This window comes from Hemitrygon akajei, chromosome 32 (assembly GCF_048418815.1).
Source record: "Hemitrygon akajei chromosome 32, sHemAka1.3, whole genome shotgun sequence".
Lineage (NCBI taxonomy): Eukaryota > Metazoa > Chordata > Chondrichthyes > Myliobatiformes > Dasyatidae > Hemitrygon > Hemitrygon akajei.
The window spans coordinates 6,328,745-6,355,725 of NC_133155.1; the positions used below are offsets into that span (position 1 = coordinate 6,328,745).

At 38.8% G+C, this 26,981-nt stretch overlaps 1 protein-coding gene across 4 annotated transcripts in view; it reads right to left on the minus strand.

Annotated features, from left to right (window-relative positions):
• The window catches only part of cep85 (centrosomal protein 85), a 131,630-nt gene extending 111,517 nt beyond the window's left edge, over positions 1-20,113 (minus strand). For 3 of the 4 annotated variants that reach the window (XM_073034579.1, XM_073034573.1, XM_073034577.1), the window contains exon 1: positions 19,981-20,113. The gene's annotated coding sequence lies outside the window, so the exon portion shown is untranslated. Of the gene's footprint in view, positions 1-19,878; positions 19,944-19,980 lie in introns of those variants that run through there. The other variant, XM_073034574.1, reaches the window with a different exon arrangement.
• Between the last annotated feature and the right edge of the window lie 6,868 nt (positions 20,114-26,981).

The window sequence follows — 26,981 nt, forward strand, 5'->3', positions numbered from 1 at the left end:
GCTCATTAAGACCAACACTCTGACCAAACAATCTGTTGCTTGGATTTCCAGCATCTGCAGATCTTCTCTTGTTTGTGATTGACCTTCTGCAATTTGTCTTTTCTTGGTCTATTTGATAGTGTTGAAGTAGTACAGTCAGCCCTCCTTATCCGCTAGTTCCACATGCACGAATTCAACCAACCGCGAATCGAGAAAACCTGGAAGTGCTCTTCCAGCACTCGTTGTTCAAGCATTGTTTGCCTCGCATTTCGTTTATTCGCTACTTTGTTCCTGTGGAAAAAATGGCTCCTAAAAGCAATTACATGGTCAAAGCAATTCCTCAAAGGCTAAGAGGGAGTGTAAAGTACTATCTCTCGCCGAGAAAGTAGAAATATTAGATCTTTTGAAAAGTGGCAAATTCATGGAAGTGTTAATGCTGCCCCTACCACAGCAAAATGGTCTCTCTGGTTCGTGGTAAAGTGCTTGCGAAGACTGAGAAGGCATTAAGTGTGTGGCTAGAGGACACGTCACAGAAGCATATCCCTGTCGATGGCCAAATTATACGTGAAAAAGCTCTTAGTCTCTATGAGCAGTACTGTGTGACGGCGTTGATGAGAGCGAGAGAAAAGAGTTTAAGGCTAGTAAGGGATGGCTGGCTGGCTACGTAAAGTGCTACAGCCTCAAGAACTTAAAGATCACAAGAGAATCGGCATCAGCCAATGCTGAGGCTGCAGCAGCGTTCCCAGAGGAGCTCAAGAAACTCATAGAAGAGAAAGGCTACCTTGCAAGATTTGTTTGATGATGCAAAGAAAAAGGGACAGCTTCCTATAACAATGTTTCTAACTAAAGCATCTGCAATTCTGAAGTCTCGATGTTCAATGCCTGAAGATCCTCAGCCCTCAACCTCCACAGTTCCAGACTTTAGTATTATTGAGCCTCCTGTAAAGCATCCTTATTCCCTAAACAAGACAGTATAACAACTACTGTTCAGGTATTACAAGTTTTACTCGTTGTTTGATCATTGCTTGCCTCACCTCTCGTTTGTTTGCTGCTTGTATTGGGAGTGACAGAAACATGTAGTTTTTTTCTTGTCAGTATTCCCTAAACAAGACAATTTAACAACTATTTACATAGAATTTCCATTGTATTAGGTGTTATAAATTCTGTAGAGATGATTAAAAGTTTTACTCGTTGTTTGATCATTGTTCGCCTTGCGTCTCGTTTGTTCGCTGTGTGTTGTGAGCAAAAGGAACATGTAGTTTTTTTTCTTGTCGTCTTTCTTGTCTAAACATTACCAGTATAACAACTATTGACTTCTCCGACTTCCGTTAATGCCCCTCCTCCCCTTCTTACCCCATCCCTCACATATTTAGTTGTTTTTTTCTCTCTCACTCTGCCCATCACCCTGCCTTTCTCCATCTCACTCTGGTGCTCCCCCCTCCCCCATTCTTTCTCCCGAGGCCTCCCGTCCCATGATCCTTTCCCTTCTCCAGCTCTGTATCACTTTCGCCAATCACCTTTCCAGCTCTTAGCTTCATCCCACCCCCTCCGGTCTTCTCCTATCATATCACATTTCCCCCTCCCCCCACTACTTTCAAATCTCTGAGTATCTCTCTGTGGTAAACTACATATACCTGTCTGGACACGCCCCTCTGCTGACTGCTCCTGTGGCTCCTCCCACAGACCCCTGTATAAAGGCTATTGGAGGCACTGCTCCTCCCTCAGTCTCCAGGATGTAGTGGTCTCGTTTGCTGCTAATAAAAGCCTATCGTTCGCCTCCCGTCTCCGAGAGTTATTGATGGTGCATCACTCTCCTTTCAGTTAGTCCTGACGATTGGGGACGTCACGTGATGACGTAGGATCGAGACGCTGGAACCCAGCTCTCCCGTAAAAAATCAATAAATTAATGTTTAAGTGAAGAAAAGTTAGTCAATACTTTCTAAAAGTTACTTATAAACTACTCCGGATTGTTTCAAGTTATGCCTCACAAACAGAAGATGAAGAAAACTACTACCGTGAAGACAACGCAAGTTGGAACAGAATCAAGGCCCACTTCTGCCAAAGAACCGCGGGCTCAGGTACATTTCACCTCCGGCGATATAGAACAGGAAACTGCGGCAACATCAACCATTTCTAAAGAAAAAGACCAACGAGAACTGCACAAATGTGAAGGAAGGAGCATGCACAAACGAGAGCAACCAGAACTAAAAATCCCAGTTACGACTGAAACCGAAAGTGAAAGTGAATCTGAGGGAGAGTCAGATTCTCTGGAAAAATCAGACAAAGATGGAGGTAAAAGTTTTTCTGGAAACATAGAAAAGATTTTGATACAAATAATACGTAAATTAGATGCATTAAAAGTAATCAAAAGAAAAATGATAAATATGAAATTATGTTTGATAAAATGACAAAAAGACAGGAAAAAATGGAAAAGAGAATTATAGATTTGGAAACTACAACGGAAGACATGGTTGAAAGAATGAATAAAATGGAAGATGATATTACTGACAGCTGGATTTGATGATAGCAGGGAAGGCAGTTCTTTTTTATCCTGATATAAGTTATAACCTTTTGAAGAGAAAGAAGGAATTTAACCCAGTAAAAAAAGTCTTATGGGAAAAGGGTTATAAATTTATAATGCGTCACCCAGCAACACTGATAATTTTTTTGGAGGAGGGAAAAAGAAGATTTTTTACCAATTATCGAGAAGCGGAAGAGTTCGCACAAAAACTTCCATCTACTCACTAATTACACATAGAGATTTCCAAGCGTAATGGATTAAAGATAAAGATAGAGACAGTGAATGGAAGTGATGGACATTTAAGGATGATACAGGGGAGAAAAGCAAAATTTCAGAAATACTAATTGAGAATAGTATTTTTTTTCTTCTTATATATACGTTTTTATGTTGTGGGGGGGCGGGGGAGCTTTGGATCAATTACTACGGGATTCATGTGTGTAATCATGGCGATCGCCATGACCCGTACAACAGAGGGGGGTAATGTTGTGTTCTTTTTTTCCACAACATTAGTAGGGGGGTATTTTGTTTTTTTCTTTATACTCTATTTTTCTTCTATCTTTCTGCCTGGATGATCGGTGGGGACGCACATAGCAACATGGAGAATTTTAAAAAGATTTCCCAAGATACCACGAAAGTTGAAAGATTAGGTATTATTATAGATTGGAGTAACATAATTAAAAATAATGACTAATTTACTGAATTTTTTAAGTTTTAATGTTAATGGGCTTAATGGACCGGTGAAAAGAAAAAGAATTTTAACATACATTAAAAAAATGAAAACAGATATAGCTTTTTTACAAGAAACACATTTAACAGACATAGAACATCAGAAATTAAAAAGAGACTGGGTTGGAAATGTTATTGCAGCTTCATTTAATTCAAAGGCGAGAGGAGTTGCAATTTTGGTTAATAAAAATTTACCAATTAAAATACAAAATGTATTAATTGATTCGGCAGGGAGACATGTAATTATACATTGCCAAATTTTTTCAGAACTATGGACTCTTATGAATATTTATGCACCAAATGAAAATGTAAAATTTATACAAGAGGTCTTTTTGAATTTGGCTAACGCACATGACAAAATATTAATAGGTGAAGATTTTAACTTTTGTCTAGATCCAGTTTTAGATAGATCAACAAAGGTTGTCACAAAATCAAAAGTAGTAAAATTAACTCTATCATTGATGAAAGACTTAAATTTGATTGATATATGGAGAAGAATTAATCCAAAAGAAAGAGATTATTCATTTTATTCAAATAGACATAAAACATATTCAAGGATAGATTTTTTCCTATTATCAACGAATATTCAAGATAGAGTGAAAAATATGGAATATAAAGCGAGAATATTGTCAGATCATTCTCCTTTGATAATGACAATGATAATGATAGATAAAGAGGAATCAATTTATAGATGGAGATTTAATTCAATATTACTAAAACGTCAAGATTTTTGTGATTTTATGAAAAAGCAGATTCAGTTCTTTTTAGATACAAATTCACATTCAATTGATGATAAATTTATATTGTGGGAAGCAATTTGTGAGAAGGCATATTTGAGAGGTCAGATAAGTTATACTTCTAAAATTAAGAAGGAATATATGATAGAAATAGATCAATTGGAAAAAGAGATTACAAAATTAGAAAAAGAATCTCAAAGAAATATGACAGAAGAAAAACGAAGACAACTTATTAATAAGAAGTTACAATATAATACACTTCAGACATATCGAACAGAAAAAGCAATTATGAGAACTAAACAGAGATATTATGAGCTAGGTGAAAGATCACATAAGGTCCTTGCATGGCAGTTAAAAACAGACCAGACTTCTAAAACAATAAATGCAATTCAAACAAGAGTAAATAAAATTACTTATAAACCTTTAGAAATTAATGAAATTTTTAAGAATTTTTATTCTGAGTTCTATAAATCAGAATCACAAAATGATAATGTCAAGATAGAAAGGTTTTTATCACAAATAACTCTTCCAAAATTAAATATGGAAGAACAGAAGGGATTAGATATGCCTTTTACATTGAAAGAGGTCGAAGAAGCCCTAGGATCACTTCAAAGTAATAAATCTCCAGGAGAAGATGGTTTTCCGCCTGAATTTTATAAAAAGTTTAAAGATTTATTAATTCCTCCTTTTATGGAGTTAATACATCAAGCAGAAAGAACGCATAGACTTCCAGAATCTTTTTCGACAGCTATTTTAATAGTTTTGTCAAAAAAAGATAGAGATCTTTTAAAGCCAGCATCATATAGACCTATTTCTTTATTAAACACTGATTATAAAATAATAGCAAAAATCTTATCTAACAGATTATCTAAATACTTACCAAAATTAGTACATATGGATCAAACAGGATTTATTAAAAATAGACAATTGGCAGATAATGTAACTCGGTTATTTAGTATACGGTAAATTCCGGACTACAGAGTGCACCTGATTAAAAGCCGCAGGCTCTAATTTTAGAAAGAAAATCAATTTTGTACTTGTACAGGCCACACCGGATTTTAAGCCGCAGGTGTCCCACGTTGTAATATGAGATATTTACACAGAAAGATATTACACGTGAGGATTTTTTAACTTTTAATTAAATCCGTATGGTAACATAAACAAATACATATTACAAATGCTTTTTTTTGAACCGTGCCTGTAACACGGCTACTTTTAAATATACATACGTATCGGTAACACACAAATTACGTTGCATATACTTTTTTACTGAACAGTGCACGAACAACATTCTAATATCTCCTAACGACTGGTAAAAAAAATATATATTGCAGCCTACCAGGAAAAGTTATTGATCGCCTTTAACTTAAAAGCTGCATCATATGCTTGCAGCGGGTCTAATGCGCTCGCCCCCTCCTTTCCGTTTATCCGGTATTTTCCCACAAGACGCGGCGAAACCGGATGTGACGTCATAGCATTCCGGGATGTCGTACAGAAAACAAATATACTTAAAACACTTCTAACTTTAACTAGAAAATACTAACAAATGAATTACTAAGCGAAAATATTATAAACTAAATAACTGCCATAAAGGCAGCACAATGCTTTTCTTCGAGTGTTTTCCATGTTGATGAGGGTGAGTACAAATGACTGATTTACAATAATTTAATTGTGAAAGTGCGCTTGATTTATCGTACAATTTCATTGGACCTCTGTGAACTACTCATCAATTTTATTGGTCTACTGTTACGAGGCAAAATGTTTTTGGCGGCATGAAAAAAACCATGCATTAGCTGCACCGTAGTAAAGGCCGCAGTGTTCAAAGCGTGGGAAAAAAGTAGCGGCTTATAATCCGGAATCTACGGTAATTCATTTAGCGCAAAAGAGGGAGGAAATGAGTGTGGCAGTAGCTTTAGATGCAGAAAAAGCATTTGATAGATTGGAATGGGATTTTTTATTTAAAATATTGGAAAAATATGGATTAGGAGTATCTTTTATAAAATGGATTAAAACAAATACTAATCCCAAAGCTAAAGTAGTGACAAATGGTCAAATTTCAACACCATTTCAGTTAACAAGGTCAACTAGGCAAGGTTGTCCATTATCACCTGCTTTATTCGTATTGGCGATAGAACCGTTAGCTGAATTAATTAGAATGGACCCAGCTATTAAGGGTTTCAGAGTTAATCAGGAAGAATACAAGATTAACTTATTTGTTGATGATGTTCTGCTTTATTTAACAAACCCATTGCACTCGTTGCGTAAATTATCCTATAGATTAGAAGAATATGGGAAAATATCAGGTTATAAAATAAATTGGGATAAAAGTGAAATTTTACCTCTTACTAAAGGAGATTATAGTCAATGTCGACTAATAACTCAATTTAGATGGCCGGCAAATGGTATAAAATACTTAGGTATAAGAGTTGATAATGACATAAAGAACTTATATAAATTAAATTACTTACCATTATTGAAAAAAATTCAAGAAGATCTTGATAAATGGATGGTATTACCAATAACATTAGTAGGTAGAGTAAATACCATAAAAATGAATATATTCCCTAGACTACAATACTTATTTCAATCACTACCAATACAACTAACCCAGAAGTTTTTTCAAGAGTTAAATAAATATGAGGAAGTTTCTTTGGAAAGGTAAGATGTCAAGAATATCGTTGGAAAAATTGACATGGAAATTTGATCTAGGAGGGTTACAATGTCCAAATTTTAAGAATTATTATAAAGCAAATCAACTTAGATTTATTGCATCTTTTTTTGAGAAAGATAGACCGGCATGGATTAGAATAGAACTAGATAAAATAGGAGAAAATACACCAGAAGATTTTATATATAAATGGGAATCTAAATGGATATGGGAAAAGAAAGAATCTCCTATATTAAAACATTTGATTGACTTATGGAATAAGATAAATGTTGATGATGAGACAAAGAAATCTTTATTAGCAAAGAGATCTTTAATTCAAAATAGACTTATTCCTTTTACAATGGATAATCAACTTTTATATAATTGGTTTCAAAAAGGAATTAGATATATAGGAGATTGCTTTGAAGGAGGTATATTAATGTAATTTGATCAATTAAAGAATAAATATAAAGTATCAAACAACACTCTTTTTTGTTACTTCCAATTAGGGGCTTATTTAAGAGAAAAATTAGGTCAAACAATGTTATTGCCGAAATCTAATGAAATAGAAACTTTAATTCAAAAAGGAAAGATTAAAAAAATTATTTCTTGTATGTATAGCTTGATTCAAAAACAGGCAATTAAACAAGGAGTCCATAAGTCAAGACAAAAATGGGTAAGTGACTTGAATATTAAAATTGAAGAAACAAATTGGTCAAGACTATGTCTTGATAGTATGACAAATACAATAAATGTCCGGTTAAGATTAGTGCAATATAATTTTTTACATCAATTATATATTACACCACAAAAAATAAATTAATTAAACCCAAATTTATCCGATCAGTGTTTCCGATGTAACCAAGAAATCGGTACTTTTTTACATTCTACTTGGTCTTGTTCTAAAATTCAACCTTTTTGGACAAATTTAAGAGTTTTATCGGAACAAATTATTGGAACACAACTTCCACATAATCCAATATTATTTTTACTAGGCGATATTGAAGGGATAAAACCGAAACCCAAATTGAATAAATATCAGAAAGAATTTATAAAAATTGCACTGGCAGTAGCCAAAAAGACTATTGCAGTTACTTGGAAATCGGATGCATACTTAAGTATAGATCGTTGGAAGAATGAAATTTATAGCTGTATTCCACTTGAAAAAATTACTTATAATTTAAGAGATAAATATGAAACATTTTTGAAAATTTGGCACCCTTATTTACAAAAGACAGGATTAAATATATAGGTGCTCCAAAGATGAAATAATTGGTTATTTGGGGAAAGAAATAAATATATATACTAAAGTTATTACGAACTCCATGGAGCATGTGGGGATCTTCCAATATCCAGGCACTCTTTATTTTTTTCTTTCTTTCTTTTTTTCTATAGGGATGTTAGGGGGGGGGGGAAGGGTATATATATATTTTTAATATATTTTCTTTTCTTTCTGTAATTATTTGAAAACTCAATAAAAAAAGTTTTTAAAAAAAGAAGTTAGTCCTGACGAAGGGTCTTGGCCCAAAACGTCGACAGTGCTTCTCCCTATAGATGCTGCCTGGCCTGCTGTGTTCCACCAGTATTTTGTGTGTGTTGTACAACTATTTACATAGCATTTACATTGTATTAGGTATTATAAGTAATCTAGAGATGATTTAAAGTATATGGGAGAATGTGCGTAGGTTATATGCAAATACTATGCCATTTTATATAAGGGACTTGAGCATCCGCATTATTTGGTATCTGCGGGAGGTCCCGGAACCAATCCCTTGAGGATAAGGACAGCCTTATAAGGACTCTGTCGTGGGCAAAGTACTGGAGAGTTTAACATCGGTAGCTGAGTGAAGGGCGCTGAGTAGGCTACGGTCAATTATGGAAAACCCTGAACATCCTCTACATAGCACCATCCAGAGACAGAGAAGCAGTTTCAGCGACAGGTTACTGTCGATGCAATGCTCCTCAGACAGGATGAAGAGGTCAATACTCCCCAATGCCATTAGGCTTTACAATTCAACTGCCAGGACTTAAGAACTTTTTTTAAAGCTATTATTAATGCTTTTTGAGTTAGTGATTTAGATGCATATCATATTATTACTGAGTTAAGTATTGTATGTAATGAGTTTTTGCTACAACAAGTGTATGGGACATTGGAAAAAATGTTGAATTTCCCCATGGGGATGAATAAAGTATCTATCTATCTATCTATCTATTTTACATGCTGGGATTGTGTTACTGAGACATGAATGTAAAGAAAAAAAACACTTTTCATTTCTTCAAATCCAGCTGTCTAATTACTACTTCTCAATTTACTTCAGCTTTTGGTCTTATTGTTTTCAGCTATTGTTCTGCATTGGTGGACCATCTGTCCCATCTTTACAAGCCACATTAGCAGTCTTCCACAGAAACCATTTTATTAAACCACTGTAATTTTTCCAAATTCAAACACTTCAGTTCTTGATCATGCACTCTGCCATATCACTCACTGAAATTATTGGAATATTAAAAACATTTCAACATTTGACTAGCCATGGATGTATCAAAGAAAACACATTTCCACTCTTAATATGATTGAGATAAAGATAAACGTAATGGTCAGACATTGCAATAACTGGATTTTAATTAAGATATAACACCAACTCTTGAATTATTATAAAAAGCTTTATAAATTATATATATGAACAGAAAACTTCTGTTGATTTTGCAAAATAGATTTTACTTCTTATAGTTGAACTAGAGAGAATACTCAACCTCATATTCAATTCTTTTTCCTACAATTACTAATTTATGGTTGCCCTGCACACACACCAAAATTACTTCCAGTCTTTACCCATGTGGCCACAATTTCCAAGCTCAGATGGAAGTCATCAGTAGGCAAATTGAAAATGATGGTGATAAGTAGTACCCCTGTCAAGATGAGGAAAATGCTGTGCAGTACAGAAATATGAATTTCACACTCCCACTTCCATTCCACTGCAAAAACAAAAGAATTTCAATCAGAATATCTTTAAATACCCATTAGAAGCTTATCTATTCACTAACAAAATACTAATAAAAATAACAGCCTTCTCTTTCACAAACACACACAAGTATGTTTTCCGTTGTTTGTTCTCATTTCAAATCCCAATAATTGCTCAAATTATTCCCAATTCTGTAGGCCAAAGACACATCCAAAAATGCTAAATGACCTTTTATTCCATAACTCTTTAGTTTTCAGAATCTTCAAAAGTCTCAGAAACAACTCATACGTATATGGACCATTTATTGGAAAACAAAGAAAAAGGAGAAGAAAATAATTCAATAAAAGATATCCCCAATTCAAAGAGAAAAAGACCATATGACATAGGAGCAAAATTAGGCTATTGGGCCCATTGAGACTGCTCCATCATTTCATGATAGCTGATTTATTATTTTTCACAACCCCATTCTCCTGCTTTCTCCCCATAACCTTTGACACCTTTAAAAATCAAGAACCTTTCAACCTCAACTTTAAATATTCTCAATCACTTAGCCTCCACAGCATTCTAATTCTAATATTTTCAACTATTGACTCTCTCTCCTGATGTTTTTGGCTTGACATGCCTCCAACATAATGTTTTTGCTATGCACTAATGCAAAACTAAAGGGAGTAAAACTGAACTGGTTCTGGGTGGTCATCAAGATAATTCTGAACCTACTTTCTTTTCAAAGACAAGTGAAGTGCAAATTATGTACATACTAGTTTTTGTCAGCTTGAAGTGAAATAAAGAACTCCAATGGAATAAAAAATATAATTCTCGGCAGTCTCTAGAGTAGGTTACATGATCAACACAACATCGTGGGTCGAAGAGCCTGTAATGCGCTGTAAATTTCTATGTTCTATAAAATTGCATAAGTTGTTATTCTAAAATACAAACAGGACATACTGGAGATACTCAGGTCAGGCCACATCTTTGGGAAGAGAATCAGAATTAACATTTCAGATCAAGAACACCAGAACTGGGGTGAATCTCATTGTGGCTGGCTGTTCAGCATTAGGGTGTGAAAAACTGCTCTGAACCCAGGATAAGTTGATCAACAGATGCTTATGCATCTATCACACCAATCCATCCCTGGAGCTCAATCATGGAAATCCCCCGCATTATTCTGGGAATTTGGCTCCACTGGCACAAGCCAGCTAGAATTGACAGAAGTGCCTCATTTTTCTTAAGTGGGGATTCCAGTACGGATTCAAGTGGAAGGAAAAATAAAAATTTTATTATTTATTTTAATGTTTTAAAAGAAAGAGCTACAGACAGAGAAAACAGCAGATTGGAAAATACTAATCTACAATTTATACAAATTCCACAACTAAAAATAAGAAAGTTATTAGTGCTAAGCCACATAGATCCCAAAATCTTCCCCACCATGCTGCTCATTGACTTCATAGACCTGCCTATATCTTCTACTCTCCACTCTACATAGGTTAACAAAATTCCATCGATCCCAGATTTAAAATTAATTATTAGGCCAACTGACCCAAAATCAATTTTCATTTTTAATGTAGAAAATGTTAGAAAACCTTAGCAGAACAGAAACCATCTGTGGAAAAGGAAACAGATAATGTCTCAGGTCATGGAAACTGAAGTATTCTTTGTTTTTATTTCATATTTCCAACATTTGCAAATAGTTTTCAATTGTTGAAACGTTTTCATTATTTACAACCTCTGCAGATGGAACTGCTTAATTTCACACCAGAAAAAGTATGACTTTTTTTTTAAAGAGACTATTCTAAGATTGATTGCTCAACCAACAGAAATCATTTCAGTACATCCAGTTTTGCACAACATCTTGAAAATTTCCATTAAATTAACCCCTAACCTTTAAATTTCAACAAATACACCTCCAATTTGTATAATCTCTCAATTTAATAAGAGCCCAGGGATTATTTTACCAAATCTACACATTTCCTTTGATATACCCTTCCTAGGTTCTGGAGCCCAGGTGTGCTCTAACCAGTTTGCACAAATTAGAAACACTTGTACTTATAGTCTTTAGTGGCGATTATTTTTTAAAACCTAGAATACTACTAATGGAACAGGTTTGAACATTTTAATCACCTACAAACAACACTGACAGCTTGTTTAACCAAAGGTTGCACCCTCATAAATGCAAAAGTCAGTGAGTGTGGGCAGAGAAAAAAGGTGTGGAGAATAAGTATGGATTAGTGTGAATGGGTGGTTGTAGATCTGCACACAGTCAGTGGGCCAAAGAGACTGTTTCTGTGCTATTTTCCATGGCTTTATCAGTTCCAAAAAGATGCAATTAAATCATTTTATATAAAGAGATGCATTAATGGCAATATTACTTATCTGGGGACTACTGCCCTCCTAGCTGATGCAACAGGAGCTTGGTACAAATCACTGCCTTCTTCTGGCATTCTTGCAGCAATTGGCTTGGTATGGGTTGACTGTGGGGGCTAGCACTGGCGAGCTGAAGTGAAACAGGTGACTACTCAGTACTTCCACAAGTGCTGGCAATTGGATTGTAGAACCACCAAGTTCGGAGAATCTCCATCAACATCCTCTTGTTGGATGTGATGCTGCTGTCTTTCCATTTTTGGTTGGACTTCATAGTTACCTGGAAATTTCTCCATGACAACAAACTCAAAACTCTGGGCTAAGTAATAAAAGAGATAGCAAACTCTATCCCATCCCACAGAAGACAATGAGAGAAACTACAAGATGCAGACTGTCTGCTAACACACAGAGAGGTGCTATTGGAGCACCAGGAGAAAATAAGGCATCACACTCATATCCCAGCATAGCAATGTGTAGTCGAGCAGATAGGGTTTATCTAAAATAGAAATGAGTAACATACTAAAGGACTAAGAGCACTACAATGAATAGGTGTCCTGCAGATTAGTGCAAAGCTGGGGGCTTTAAGTTTCTATAGTCTTTTCTTCTAGCTCTTCACCATTTAGAAAGGACTGTTCTGTCTGTTTTAGATAAAAAGTAATATCTTTTGGTCTCTTTGCTCAGCTCCAATGGGTAAAATGCTCTTGACTTGTCATGTTACAAGTTGTATTATTTATGCTCTGGATTACAGTTGTTCCTTTGCACAGACTGGCTTGAATTATGGCTCTCACCAACTACTCTGGACTTGGACAAGTGTGATATGCCCACAAACGTTAAACATGCCCATCATATCAGTCAGGTAAAAGGTAAGTGTTTTGATTTTCTCCAAAACTTTTTGTCAGAATTCTTAATTGCTTAATGTCTCGTAAAGAAGAGGCCAGCATGGGTAACTAAAGTTAATAAGTTATGTAACTTACACACTAATCCATACTAACTTCAGTTAATTTATGTAATAATAACAAGACCACTGCATTCATAACTCGAGAATCCAAATTAAATCATTTAACCTAAAAGAACTGCGTTGGTGAGCCTTGGCGATTGGGTACGGATGCTTTATGGGGGTAGCTGCGAACTGCATCAGTGAGCCTTGGTGACGTTGTGTACTGGTGCTTTATAGGGTAGTCTCATACTACGTTGATGAGCCTTGGTGATAGTGTACTGGTGCTTTATGATGGGGGTAGTTGCAAACTGCATCAGTGAGCCTTGGGGACATCGTGTACTGTTGCTTTCTAAGGTAGTTTCAGACTGCTTTGGTGAGCCTTGATGATCTTGTGTACTGGTGTTTGACGGGGTTGTTACCTACCACATTGGTGAGCCTTAGTGACATTGTGTACTGGTGCTTTATACGGTAGTTTCAAACTGCGTTGGTGAGCCTTAGTGACATTGTGTACTGGTGTTTTATGGAGTAGTTGCGAACCTGAAAAATTTGTCCACATCAAGATTTTCTGTAATGCAAGATCAGGCATTGATACGTATCCAAAAATACAACTTCAAAAAAAAGTTTATTTCTCCCCTACCAACGCAAGTTGAATGAAAGTGAATTTTATTCTGTATCACAGATTTTCAGGTCATGATATGGGAATACTGCAAGAGCAAATTTCAGTCACTCGAAGAGTTTGGGGGTTCCTAATACTGGTTATTCTGCCCTTTTACTTGGGATTCGCAACTAGAAAAGCACAAAATCACAAATTAGAGAGAACACCCTGCATTTACAATCAATCCTGTGATTTAGCCAACAATAAAGCTCCAATTTACTATATTTAATTCTGTTGTAAACCATCAAGATAAACAATTTAGGGAAGTCAATAGCTGGACTAAAGTTTATTCCTAATTGAAAATTCCAGTCATCAAGTAATACGTTACAACATTATACATGTCCTTTGTGGATTTACACAGCCACCTCTAATTTGTATAAAAATATCATTTAGTATAATAGCATTCTGTGGATTAAGATACATGACTAGATAGAGTCACAGAGCACAGAAACAGGCCCTTCAGCCCATCTGTGTCTAACCATTAATCTGCCTAACCTCATCAATCTGCACCCAGACCATAGACCTCCATACCCCTACCATCTATGTACCTACCCAAATTTCTTTTGAAATGCTGAAATCAAATCTGGATTCACCACTCGCTCCACACGCTCACCACCCTGGGTGAAGAAGTTCCCCCTCATTTCCCCATAAATATTTCATCTCTCTCCCTTAACCCATGCCATCTAGTTCTACTCTCACCCAACCCCAGTGAAAAAAGCCTGTTTGCATTGACCCTACCTATACCCTTCATAATTTGGTATACCTCTATCAAATCTCCCCTCGATCTCCTACATTAATCTAGGGAATAAAGTCCTAACCTATTCAACTTTTCCCTATAATTCAGGTCCTCAAGTCCAATTTTCTCTGCACTTTTTCTATCTTATTTACATCTTTCCTGTAGGTAGATGTTGGATAGTATACTCCAAATTAGGCATATCCCATCAATACTCAGGGTAAGCAAGACGAAGGATTACAATGAATGAAGTTTCTGAGACATAAATATGCAGTTGTAGGAAATTTAAAACACTTATGTCCAATGAACGTAATACAATGGGTGCAACACTATGCAATATAATCTCTGAAATTTAACAGGGAAAACCTTTGGCTGGAACCTAATACAGCCACTGGAGACTCGGAATCCAATCTATACAAGCAGACTAAATGGCACCAACTTGGATGCTCCTCTCACAGAAATATCATTGGGCAAATGCATATTTACGTGTCAGCAGCATCTTACGGGATATAGAAGATGGAACTGCTTAGCAGATGAGATTCAAGAACTGGAATGGGAAAGAGCAAAGGTAGAAGCAAAGAGCGAGAGAAACAAGTGAGCTGCAGTCTCTTACATGAATGTTGACAGCAGCTGAGATCAAAAACATTGCACTGTAGGTTATTATTTAAAATTTTAATTCCTCTACATAGAAAAAATATTTAGGACCTTTCTTGCAGTAAGGAAAAAGTTGCAGAGCAACCCAATGAGGCCTTTAAAATTAAAAATTAATTTATTTAGATTCTGCGTGGAATGGGCTGTTCCTGTCAGACTGTTTGTGGTAACTTATTTTTATTCTTTATACTTCTCTTCTAATACTTATACCTGTGCACTTGTAATACTACTGTGACACTGCAATTTCCTTTGGGATCAATAAGTATTTATCTATCTTCTGGCACTCTGAGACGCACCACACAGCAATTCCCTGATTTAACCGCAGCCTATTCACGGAACAATTTACAATGACCAATTAACCTACCAACCGGTACAACTTTGGATTGTGGGAGGAAACCAGAGCACCTGGAGGAAACTTACGTGGTCATGGGGAGAACGTACAAACTCCTTATAGGCAGCAGTGGGAACTGGACCGGGGTTGCTGGTACTGTAAAGCATTGTGTTAACTACTAACCTACCATGTATCATATACATGCAGAGATGCAAAAAAGATTAAAACTAGAGTCCATCATAAAGAATGGTCACTAAAAACTACAGGAGAAATTCCTTAACTCCAAGCGTGGTGAGAATTCACTATCACAAGAAGTGGCTGAAGCAAATATTAGTCATGGCCTAGTGGGCAAGGCATCAGACTAGTAACCTGAAGGTCACTGGTTTGAGCCTCAGCTGAGGCAGCGTGTTTGTGTCCTTGAGCAAGGCACTTAGCTCATTGCTCTGCGACGTCACCGGTGCCAATCTGCATGGGTCCTAGTGCCCTTCCCTTGGACAACATCGGTGGCATGGAGAGGGGAAGGCCTGCAGCTTGGGCAACTGCCGGTCTTCCATACAACCCTGGAAACTCCAGGCGCAGATCCATGGTCTTTCGAGACCGATGGATGCCACCACCATTTTAAATACAATCAGTCAAGCACAGGAAGACAAAGAGAATAATTACGTGATATGCTCAGCTAAAGGATAATGGTAAAGCCAAGTTAAGCACAAGAGCCAAATTGGACCACAATGGGAAGAACAGTCTGTTTCTGTGTCAGCTTCTATGCTGCAAGTTCCAAGCACACTCATCCAAAGCTCCTGATTTAAATACATATGACCCCTGTGATTTTCTGCAACACAATGCCACCCCTACATGTGTGCATCAAGTAATGCATCTTTTTTTTAAAGATTGTATTCACTCACTTTTCCACCCAATGTACACTGTGAGGTGAGCTTTATCCAGTATCGTAGATTTCTGCGTAATGATTTGGAAATTCTAGAATGACAGATTCCCATAATTTAAACATGAGTGTAGCCCGTACCCTAATCTGATGATTAGAAATGTGGCTTACTATTCTCAAATTGTCAAATATCTTTTAATGGTGCCATACTAGATAGCCAATGTCTACATAACTTAAATCAGATGAATACACTGTCAGTCTACAAGCAATAAATATGCCAAAATTAACCCTTGAGGTTCAGTAAATACAATAGTTGAGGGTTAAATCAGGGGAGGAGCTGGGCAACGTGGCTCAAAGGGCCAGAAGGACCTATTTCGCACTCCACCTTAATAAATAAATTAAAAAATATATCATAATCCCTGGGTATAGCTTGTTACACGAAGTGGCAGCATGGTGGATCACAAGCAGAAGTTCCCATCAACTGATAACATAAAGTAATCTCATGGCAATAGGCAAAATAACAAGAAGGGAACTTGCTTTGATTATCACCTACTAGCCTCCCTCAGTTGTTGAATTGGAACTCCTCTACATTGAGCCACACTTGGAAAAAATCACCATTGGTAGTAAGGACACCATGTACTCTGCGAGGATACTTCAATGCCTATAACTAAGGGTGGCTTGGTAGCACCACCAGAGACCAAGATGGCTGGGTCACAAAGGACAGAGCTGACAGAATGGATCTTCATTTGACCTCCTCACCTATGAAAAAGTATCTGTATTGGTAAACGTGACCATCAGACTGCCCTGTGAGACACACCATCTGCTACATAGTGCTAAATGAGATAGACTCAGAACAGAGCTGTCTGATCAAAACTGCACATCTATAACCTGTGAACCTGTGGCTCAGCACTTTCCTCTTTTAACTATTGATACCGAGTTCAGAAATCAACCTGGCTTGATATTAGTGGCTTAAGCAGCCTGTAGGACTTGTCAGCTCAAACATCAACACAATACACACCAAACAATGACAGTGTCCCAGGTTAGTGAAGCCAAAAAGCTGGCTGAGTCTCCTACCATCAATATCCTAAGGCCATTCTGATCAGAAACTCGTCCAGACGAGTCACATACCATGAGCACTAGCTCAGGTGTGTTTTACTGCTTCAAATACTAAAGCTTTGTTAACACATGGTGTTGCATTTTGTAGAAAATACACTCCTATTTATTAACTTAATTTACATCTTGCCGTACTAATCTTCAAATACTTTTGCTAAGTCATAGAAGATGCATGTACCCATAAAGACAAGAAATTCTGGAGATGCTAGAAATCTTGAGCAACACACACAAAACACTTGAGGAGCTCAGCAAGTCAGGTAGCACCTCTCTCTAGTTTCCTTCCTCTTTCCTTTTCTTCCATGGTCCAATATCCTGCCCCCCCCCCCCCACCTATTATCTGCCAGCTTGTACTCCTTTGCTTCCTTCACCTTCTTATTGTGCCTTCTGCCCCCTTCCTTTCCAATTCTGATGAAGGGTCTTGGCCCGAAACATCAACTGTTTATTCCCCTCCATAGATGCTGCCTGACTTGCTGAGTCTCTCCAGCATTTTGTGTGTGTTGTGACTCATTAAACTGTATTTTTCAGTTACTAAGACTAAAAAGTTTGAAAGAATAGATATGAGAAGTTCTGATTCAAATGGTGTGACAAGTTATTAATGTCTATGTGAAGTAATATCTAATGATTGACCACGGATTACCCAAAACAATGGGGGCACCACAGTAGCAAAGCAGTTAGCATAACTCAATTACAGCATAGGGTGTCGAAGTTCAGAGTTCAATTCCTACGTCATCTGTATATCCTCCCTATGAAATACGTGGGTTTTCTCCAGGTCCTTCCGTTTCCTCACACAGTCCAAAGACATACTGGGCAAGTTATCTTGTAACTAGGCTAGGATAAAATTGGGTGGCATAGCTCGTAAGGCCAGAAAGGCCTATTCTGTGCTGTACCTCAATAAATAACACAGCAATATACAAATGCTGCATACAAACCTAACCCCCCTCCCCACCAATATGTAGAAGACTGCATCTTATAGTCATTTAAATTTAAATAAAAAGTACAATTGTAGTATAAATTAGGCTACTAGCCTTTTTCCTGACTGCTGTCTGGACACAATACTAGAATGAAATTTCTGAAATAACTTCCCTGAGTAGTGAATCTCCAGCTGTTGTGCTACAAGGAGAACATACGCAATTTCCACCAGAAGTAGTGTTGTCAACCCAGCACAGCAAAGAACTTTGCTCAGTAACCTTCTCTAATCACATATTTAAGAGCACAATGTAGGTTCAATCTAGGACTGCATCCTTCAAAAAAAAAAGGCATAATCCAAGGTCAAATCTGCCTTCTCAATTCGATAAAACCAGCATGGACTGAAACGAAACATAGCCTGTTATTATTACTAGCTGGGTATTAATTCGTTAATTGTTAATAACAGCAGATATGAATCCACATGAAATGAAGTACAAAGCTTGTTAAAACCAAACCCAAATATTACATTGATCTAAAGAGAAATGAATTCTCAGTTCAGCAACAGACGTATGCAATTCGACACATGCTTAGGATATATTTAAAATGTTTCCATCCAGGATAACTTTTATCTAATTTAAGAGAGCTTAGCTTACTGCAGATTTTATATATAACTTTTTAAGTAAAAGATACGAGACAGCACCTTACAGTTGTTTTTACTCAGCTTTCACAAAGTACAAACTGCAATAACCAGAGGCTTTTAACATTAAAGTACAACAATAAAGAACACTTCATAAAATTGAGAATTATTCATTTAGAGCAATAAATCAAAGACTCACTCTACTGAGTAACCCCAGCGGAGCACTTCACTGAAATAGATACATACAAATTCATATTATTATAACAAACAAACCTAATATAAAACAAGGATGCAGGAATTCCAAAATTTCAAACTGAGTAAAAATACAAAATCACTACAAAACCTCAAATCATCTAAATTACATCAGGTATCTTAATAAATAAATAAACTCTGTTTCTCTTTTCACAGATACTGTCTAACCTTCTGGGGCAAGCTAGGTTGGGAGGGGTGGGGAGGGTTGGAAAAGCCTAGAAGGGGACAGCAGTCTGGTGGGGGGGGGATGGAAGAGGAATCAAAAGGCAAAGAAGCGAAATAGTGTGGGGTGGGGAGAGCAAGTCTTGGGATGGAGGGAGACGGGTAGGGAGTGGGGTGTTAGGGGAGAAAGGCCAGGAGAGGAATGTGGAAGGAGGGCACAGAAAGGATCAGGGACAGGCATTAGGGTGAAAACAGGGTATGGAGTCAGTGGGTGGGTGGGGAAGTACAGGGTAGAGTTGGGGATGTGTGGAGGACAAGGGGTGGTGTGGGTGGTGGGGTGGGAGTGAGGGAGAGTTGAGGGGAAGGACAGAGGGTGGGGATTGGGGTAGGGTGGGGGGGGCGGCCAGGGGATGGGGAGTGAGTGTAGGTCAGAGGGTGGGGAGAGGGCTAAGGGAAGGGCAGGGTGGGGAGGAAGGCAGAGGGTGAATGACGAGGAGTGAGGTAGGGCTGGGGAGGAGGACAGAGAGCGAGAGACGAGGAGTGAGGTAGGGCTGGGGAGAAGGGCAGAGGGTGAGAGACGAGGAGTGAGGTAGGGCTGGGGAGGAGGGCAGAGGGTGAGAGACGAGGAGTGAGGTAGGGCTGGGGAGGAGGGCAGAGGGCGTAGGTCAGGGGTTAGGGTGGACTTTTACTCACAGGAACTGCATGTCCCAACCTTTACAGGCCTCGGCTCTCTCAAACGACAACATTAAACTTCCCGTCACCCACACACCTGGCTTCACCTCCGCCACTCCTTACCTCCTACAACGGCCGGTCTGTTATCTCCCAGACCAGCGAAATGTCAGACCAAGCAGTGACCCAACAACAGGGACAACTGTCTCCCCAACGCCGGTGTTGAGGGAGCCGTTAGTGTGCGGCGCAGCCAAACCTATCTCCCCGCCCACTACTCCCATTGGTTAACTGTGGGCTCAAACGATGACACTCACGATGGATCAGTTGTCTATTGAAGAACTGAGCTGTCAATCAGGAACGAAGGGCAGGGCTTTCGCCGATATCATGTTTGGTCGCGCCAAGCACAGATTGCAGTAACGAACACGGGTCGCGATTCAAACAAACTGCCTGAAACCGTAATGCATGAAGTAGATGCGCTTCCAGCTCGGTGTCGTAATAATTATAATATACTACGTTTTCTTTTACACCCAAATTTGCACCAGTTAGAACACTGAAATTTACAGCACATTACAGGCCCTTCGGCCCCCAATGTTGTGCCAACCATGTATCCTACCCTAGAAACTGCCTAGAATTTCCCTACTGCATAGCCCTCTACTTTAATAAGCTCCATGTACCTACCTAAGAGTCTAAAAGACCCTATTGTATTTGCCTCTACCGCCTTTGCTGGCTGTGCATTCCATGTACCCACCACTGTGTGAAAAACTTACCTTTGACATCCCCTTGTACTTACTTCCAAGCATCTTAAAACTACGCCCCCTCATGTTAGCTATTACAACCCTGAAAAAAAGCCACAGGCTATCCACACAATCAATGCCTCTCAAAATCTTATACCCCTCTATCAGGTCACCTCTCTTCCTCTGTCACTCCAAGGAGAAAAGGCCAAGTTCACTCAGCCTATTCTCAAAATGCATGCTCTCCAATCCAGTTATTTGTTGCTCAGTTTAACGGCAGTTTGTCTTTGTTATGCATTTTGAAATATTTCCATGAAACTTCAAATAATTGGAGCAACTATTTGATTAGACCAAAATATATTAGTCCTGATGTGTCCCAATTAACCGTAATTCTCTGTATTGACAAAAGTAATCCAAACAGTACTGTATTTTAGATAACAACACACACAAAATGCTGTTGGAACACAGCAGGCCAGGCAGCATCTATAGGGAGAAGCACTGTCGACGTTTCGGGCCAAGACCCTTCGTCAGCACTTCTCCCTATAGATGCTGCCTGGCCCGCTGTGTTCCACCAGCATTTTGTGTGTGTTGTTTGAATTTCCAGCATCTGCAGATTTCCTCGTGTTTGTATTTTAGATAAGTCCAGTTAATTGAAACGTTGGTTAATTGGGACAGCCACTTATTTAGGACAACTCTTAAAGAACAAAAACTAATCAAAAAGAGCCAAGGTTCGGTTCCCCTTATTTATTTGGGACAGTATGCTGCTTATTTGGACAGGAGACTGACTGTGTGGTCAATTGACAATACATACTACTCAGAGTGAACAAATTTTAAATAGCGTCAGTTGTGTATGTTTGTGTTCAAAAAGCAGTGATTTTTGTCACTGATAGTTGCCGAGAAACAAGCAGCAAGACAGTTCAGAACAGTTTTGCTCACTGCAGTTTCAAGCATTCAGGCTTGGAGATGCCAGAGACAGATGGAAGTGATAATGAAACTATTTCGCTACTTCAACAAGTTAAGAACTATATTAAAAAAATGTTGTGCAGTCTACACTGTGTAAGCCCAAGACCTCTAACACCGAAGAGAAGTAACACCTTGCTTTTTTTTCACCAAAATATGGGCACCACTATCCACACTTCAAACTAAATTTTATTATCAAAGTCACCATATACAACCCTAAGATTCTTTTTGTTATGTGGGCTTACTCAACAAATCTATAGAATAGTAACTATAACAGACTCGGCCAACTAGGGTGTTCATCCAGGGTGCAGAAGACAACAAACTGTGCAAATACAAGTATAAATAAATAACAATAAATAAGGAGAACATAATATAAGAAGGTAACAAGTCCTGATGATCCGTTCCTAATCCCCATATGCAGCTGGTGGTGTTGGATTTAGGCCTTTCATTTTTTAAAGCTTCAAACGTAGCCCAAAATACCACTGTATAATTCGCAAGGTGCGCAGCCCAGAATTCAGCAGAATGTCCCAATTTGAATCAAATGAACTCAATGCTATATAATATTTTAGAATTTGCCTTTGTATTTATTGGCATTGCTTATAAAGGTAAAGCTGTTGTATGGCTTTAATATCTTCTCAGTTTATTTACTCCACTCACTCCCTCAGTAATTGAAAGTAACAATTCAATCCTAATGAAGGGTCTTGGGCAGAAATGTTAACTTCTCCCTAGATGCTGCCTGACCTGCTGAGTTCCTCTAGCATATTGTACGTGATATTCTAGATTTCCAACTTCTGCATAATCTCTTGTGTTTATAAAAATTCAGATGCCGTAAATCTGACAAAAAAGCAGAACATACAAAAGTATTTAGCATCACCTGTGGAAATAGAAATAGAATTCATATCTCAGATCTGAGAGTCTCAGACTTAACACGTTAACTCTGTTTGTCTTTCCACGGACACCACCTGATGAGCATTTTCTGTTTGTATTGGACCAGTATTCTATTCCCAATCATGTGACAGTCCTGCAGTTTTCTATCAAAACTGCATATTAAAAATTCACCCAGAAATGATAGGCTAAACATGCCATATAGTAATCCTACCAAATTGAATTCGACCCAGTTTAGTTCCATACTTGAGCTCTGGTTCTTAAGGTGCAGTGCAATCGAGTCTGGCAGAGGACAGCTGAGCTGACGTCTGAATTTCCTCCTGCCTATCAGTTGCTTGATCACACTTGGCCACGTTCACCAGCTGGCCAGTACCAGGGGAAAGAGACAGAACTTTGTAGCTCAGTGGGACAGTTCTGGCAGTTACTCAAGTGTTAAGTGAGGTCCAATGCAAACAAAGGGATGAATGGGACGCATTTGAAGGGAGCCAGGAGGATTTAAAAGGAGTGCAAAAGCAGTAGTGGATCATGCAGCAAACGGAGCAGAATCTGTGAGCCAATTTCATCAGAAACACGAGCAACTCTGCAGATGCCGGAAATCCTGAGCCACACACAGAAAATACTGGAGGAACTCAGCAGGTCAGGCAGCATTTATGGAAATGAATATGCAGTCGACATTTCAGGCCAAGATCCTTCCTTAGGACTGAAAGGGAAGAGGAAATATGCCAGAATAAAAAGGTGGGGGGGGGGGGGGGGAAGAGAAGGAGGGTAGCTAGGTGATTGGTGAATCCATGTGGATGGGTGGGGTCAATAGCCAAAGAAAGAATGTGATTGGAGAGGAGAGTGGAGCATTGGAAAAAGGGAATGAAGAGAGAACCCAGGGGAAAGTAACAGGCAGGTGAGAAGAAATAAAAGGTCAACTTGGGGAATAGAGGAAGAGGAGAGTGGGAAATTTTGTTTATCAGAGGGAGAAATCCATATTCATGCCAGGGTACCCTGATGAAATATGAGGATAAAGGGGAAGCCTTTTAGGACCGAGATGAGGAAAAACTTCACACAGAGAGTGGTGAATCTGTGGAATTCTCTGCCACAGGAAACAGTTGAGGCCAGTTCATTGGCTATATTTAAGAGGAAGTTAGATATGGCCCTTGCGGCTAAAGAGATCGGGAGTATGGAGAGAAAGCAGGTACAGGGTTCTGAGTTGGATGATCAGCCATGATCATACTGAATGGTGGTGCAGGCTCAAAGGGCCGAATGGCCTACTCTTGCACCTATTTTCTATGTTTCTATGTTTCTCCACTCTGAGGGTGACCTCATCTTGGCACAAGAGACGGCCATGGACCAATGTGTCAGAACAGGAATGGAAATCAGCATCAAGATTAAATATATAGGTGCTCCGAAGATGAAATAATTGGTTACTTGGGGAAAGAAATAAATGCATACACTAAAGTTATTACGAACTCTGTGGAGCGTGTGGGGACCCTCCAATATCCAGGCATTCCTTTTTTTTTTCTCTTTCTTTTTTTTTTAGGGATGTTAGGGGGGAGGGGGGCTGGGTAACATTTTTTTTTCTCATACACATTTATTCTGTAACTATTTGAAAACAATAAAAAAAGTTTAAAAAAAAAAGATATTCCCCAAATGGTGAGAAATAATATGGAGAAGGTTTGAAGCTGCAAATGGAGAAGTACAAGGTGCCAAAAATAATGTTCTCAACAGGTCTGCAACATGGAGGATTATGGTGCAATTGTACATAAACTCTGGTTAGAATAAGTCTAGAGTACTGTGTTTAGGTCTGGGTACCAGATGTTGGAGAGGATGCAGAGTCACTTCAACGAAATGAGAGCCATCAGGATAAAATGATAGAAATAAGCTGTAGCATTACCGCTGTTTAACCAGAACACAAATTTGCCGGAAATGGCTGGCACAATGGTGCCATTTAAGGTGCATGGAGGTGCAGGGCTTAGAGGACTCGGGTTCAGCGGATATTGGGCGTCACGGCAGCATAGCGGTTAGCGTGCCGTTATTACAGCTCACGGTGTTCCAGAGTTTAAGTTCTGCATTCTTTTGTAGGGAGTGTCTATACACCCACCCTCAGGATGGGTGGGTTTTCCCTGGCTGCTTTGTTCTCCTCCCACAGTCTAATGTACCAGGGTAATTGGTCATTGCAATTTGAAAAGTGATCCGGTTAGTGTCAATCGGGTTTGTCGGAGTTTGCCGGGGCAGCGTGGCTCAAAGGGCCAGAAGGGCCTACTCCAAGACCATACAATATAGGAGCAGAATTAGGCCATTTGGCCCATCAAGTCTGCTCCAGCATTTCATCATACCTGATCCAATTTTCCTCTCAGCCTCAATCACGTCATAAAGGGATATGGAAAAAAGTACAGATGATGTTTCAGGCCGGGACCCTTCATCAGGACTGAGTTCATCAGGTCCTGATGAAGGGTCTTGGCCCAACATGTCGACTGTACTCCTCCATAGATGCTGCCCGGCCTGCTGAGTTCGTCCAGCATTTTGTGTGTGCTACGTCTAATTCTCGGTTGGCTTTGAGTCCTTTGACGCCAAGGACTTTTAGCTGAAAGGATTTGCTGATAGCCGTGTGATAACTACCCCGGTATTGTGTTGCTGCAGACTTCAGTAATGCCTCCTCTAGGACATGGTTTAGTACTAAGAAGGCTGATGGAGAAAAGGCTGGCAAAATGTGATCGGCAAAAGGCTGTGATCGAAGCCACCAGTGCAATTGAGCACTGACTCACCGGAGTCACTGGTGTAGCTGTGCAGTAACTATCCTGTTGAGCAGATTTCAGTAACGCCTCCTTAGGACAAGGTTTAGTACAAAGGCGGCTGATGGGGAAGAGGTTGGCAAAGTGACGTGACTGTGATCGAAGTCACCAGAGAGACACTGAAGCTGGTGATATAGAAGTCTTTAATCAGTTCAACAAGCAGAAATCATTCTGGAGACACTCTCGATTGAGGCTCACTAACCCAAAAGTACTTCAAAGTTTGTACCCTTAAGATCAAAGGTAACAGCAGGTGATTCAATTCAATTTCAGTAGTTATAATGACATTGCTTACCTCAATAATTTGGTTTGACAAATGGTTCCTTTGAGATACGTAGTGAAAGCACACTATAATTGACAAGGCACTTCTGAAGGTCCAAATGCCTTTGGGAGAAACTAATTAACACAAATATTCTAAAGCCTTTTGATGACAGTGAGCCACACACACAAATGTTGTTGGGGCTGTCTCTGAGTACACAAATATGATAAGTGTATAAACACTATTGATTGCCGATATACCTATGACCACGTTTGATATGCTAAGTGATGGCATCCGTCTGATCTGGGAACTTGCACTCAGTCACAATGCTGCAAATAACTTAGCCATGTTGCCCGGTTTGATACAAGCCAATTAGCACAAACCCATCATCTTAATTAAAGTTTGGCTCTGGCATGTGCAATCTCTTGGTCTGTGGAGCAGCCTATGCTTTTAACTTCAATTTACCGCTTGCAGTTTGCAAAAAGAATCTGAAGCTTCCTGAATTTATTTGCATCTACAATAAGAACTAAAGACTGATTCTTGTTTGAATTAATATTTGGTACATTCAGGTAACTCCAGAATACTTCCCTAACAGTTTACTACAAAGGAGGTTGATGGGTAGAAGGTTGGCAATCATAGGTAGCTATGCAAATGATGATCAGAATCAGGTTTATTGTCACCAGCATGTGGCGCAAAATTTGTTAACTTAGCAGCAGCAGTAGTTCAATGCAATACATAATATAGAAGAGAAAAATAAATAAAATAAATAACAATAAATATAAATAAATACATACATATATTCAATAGATTAAAAATGTGCAAAAAAACAGAAATGCTGAACTTATATTAAAAGTAGTGAGGTAGTGTCCAAGGGTTCAACGTCCATTTAGGAATCGGATGTCAGAGGGGAAGAAGCTGTTCCTGAATCACTGAGTGTGTGCCTTCAGGCTTCTGTACCTCCTCCCTGATGATAACAGTGAGAAAAGGACATGCCCTGGGTGCTAGAGGTCCTTAATAATGGACACTGCTTTTCTGAGACACTGCTCCCTGAAGATGTCCTGGGTACTTTGCAGGCTAGTACCCAAGATGGAGCTAAGTAGATTTACAACCCTCTGCAGCTTGTTTCGGTCTGAGGCAGTAGCCCCTCCATACCAGACAGTGATGCAGCCTGTCAGAATGCTCTCCACGGTACAACTATAGAAGTTTTTGAGTGTATTTGTTGACATGCCAAATCTCTTCAAACTCCTAATAAAGTATAGCCGCTGTCTTGCCTTTTTTATAGCTGCATCAAAATGTTGTGTCCTGGCTAGGTCCTCAGAGATCTTGACACCCAGCAACTTGAAACTGCTCATTCTCTCCACTTCTGATCCCTCTATGAGGATTGGTATGTGTTCCTTTGTCTTACCCTTCCTGAAGTCCACAATCAGCTCTTTCGTCTTACTGACTATGACTGTCAGGTTGTTGCTGCACCACCACTCTACTGGTCAGCATATCTCACTCCTGTACACCCTCTCG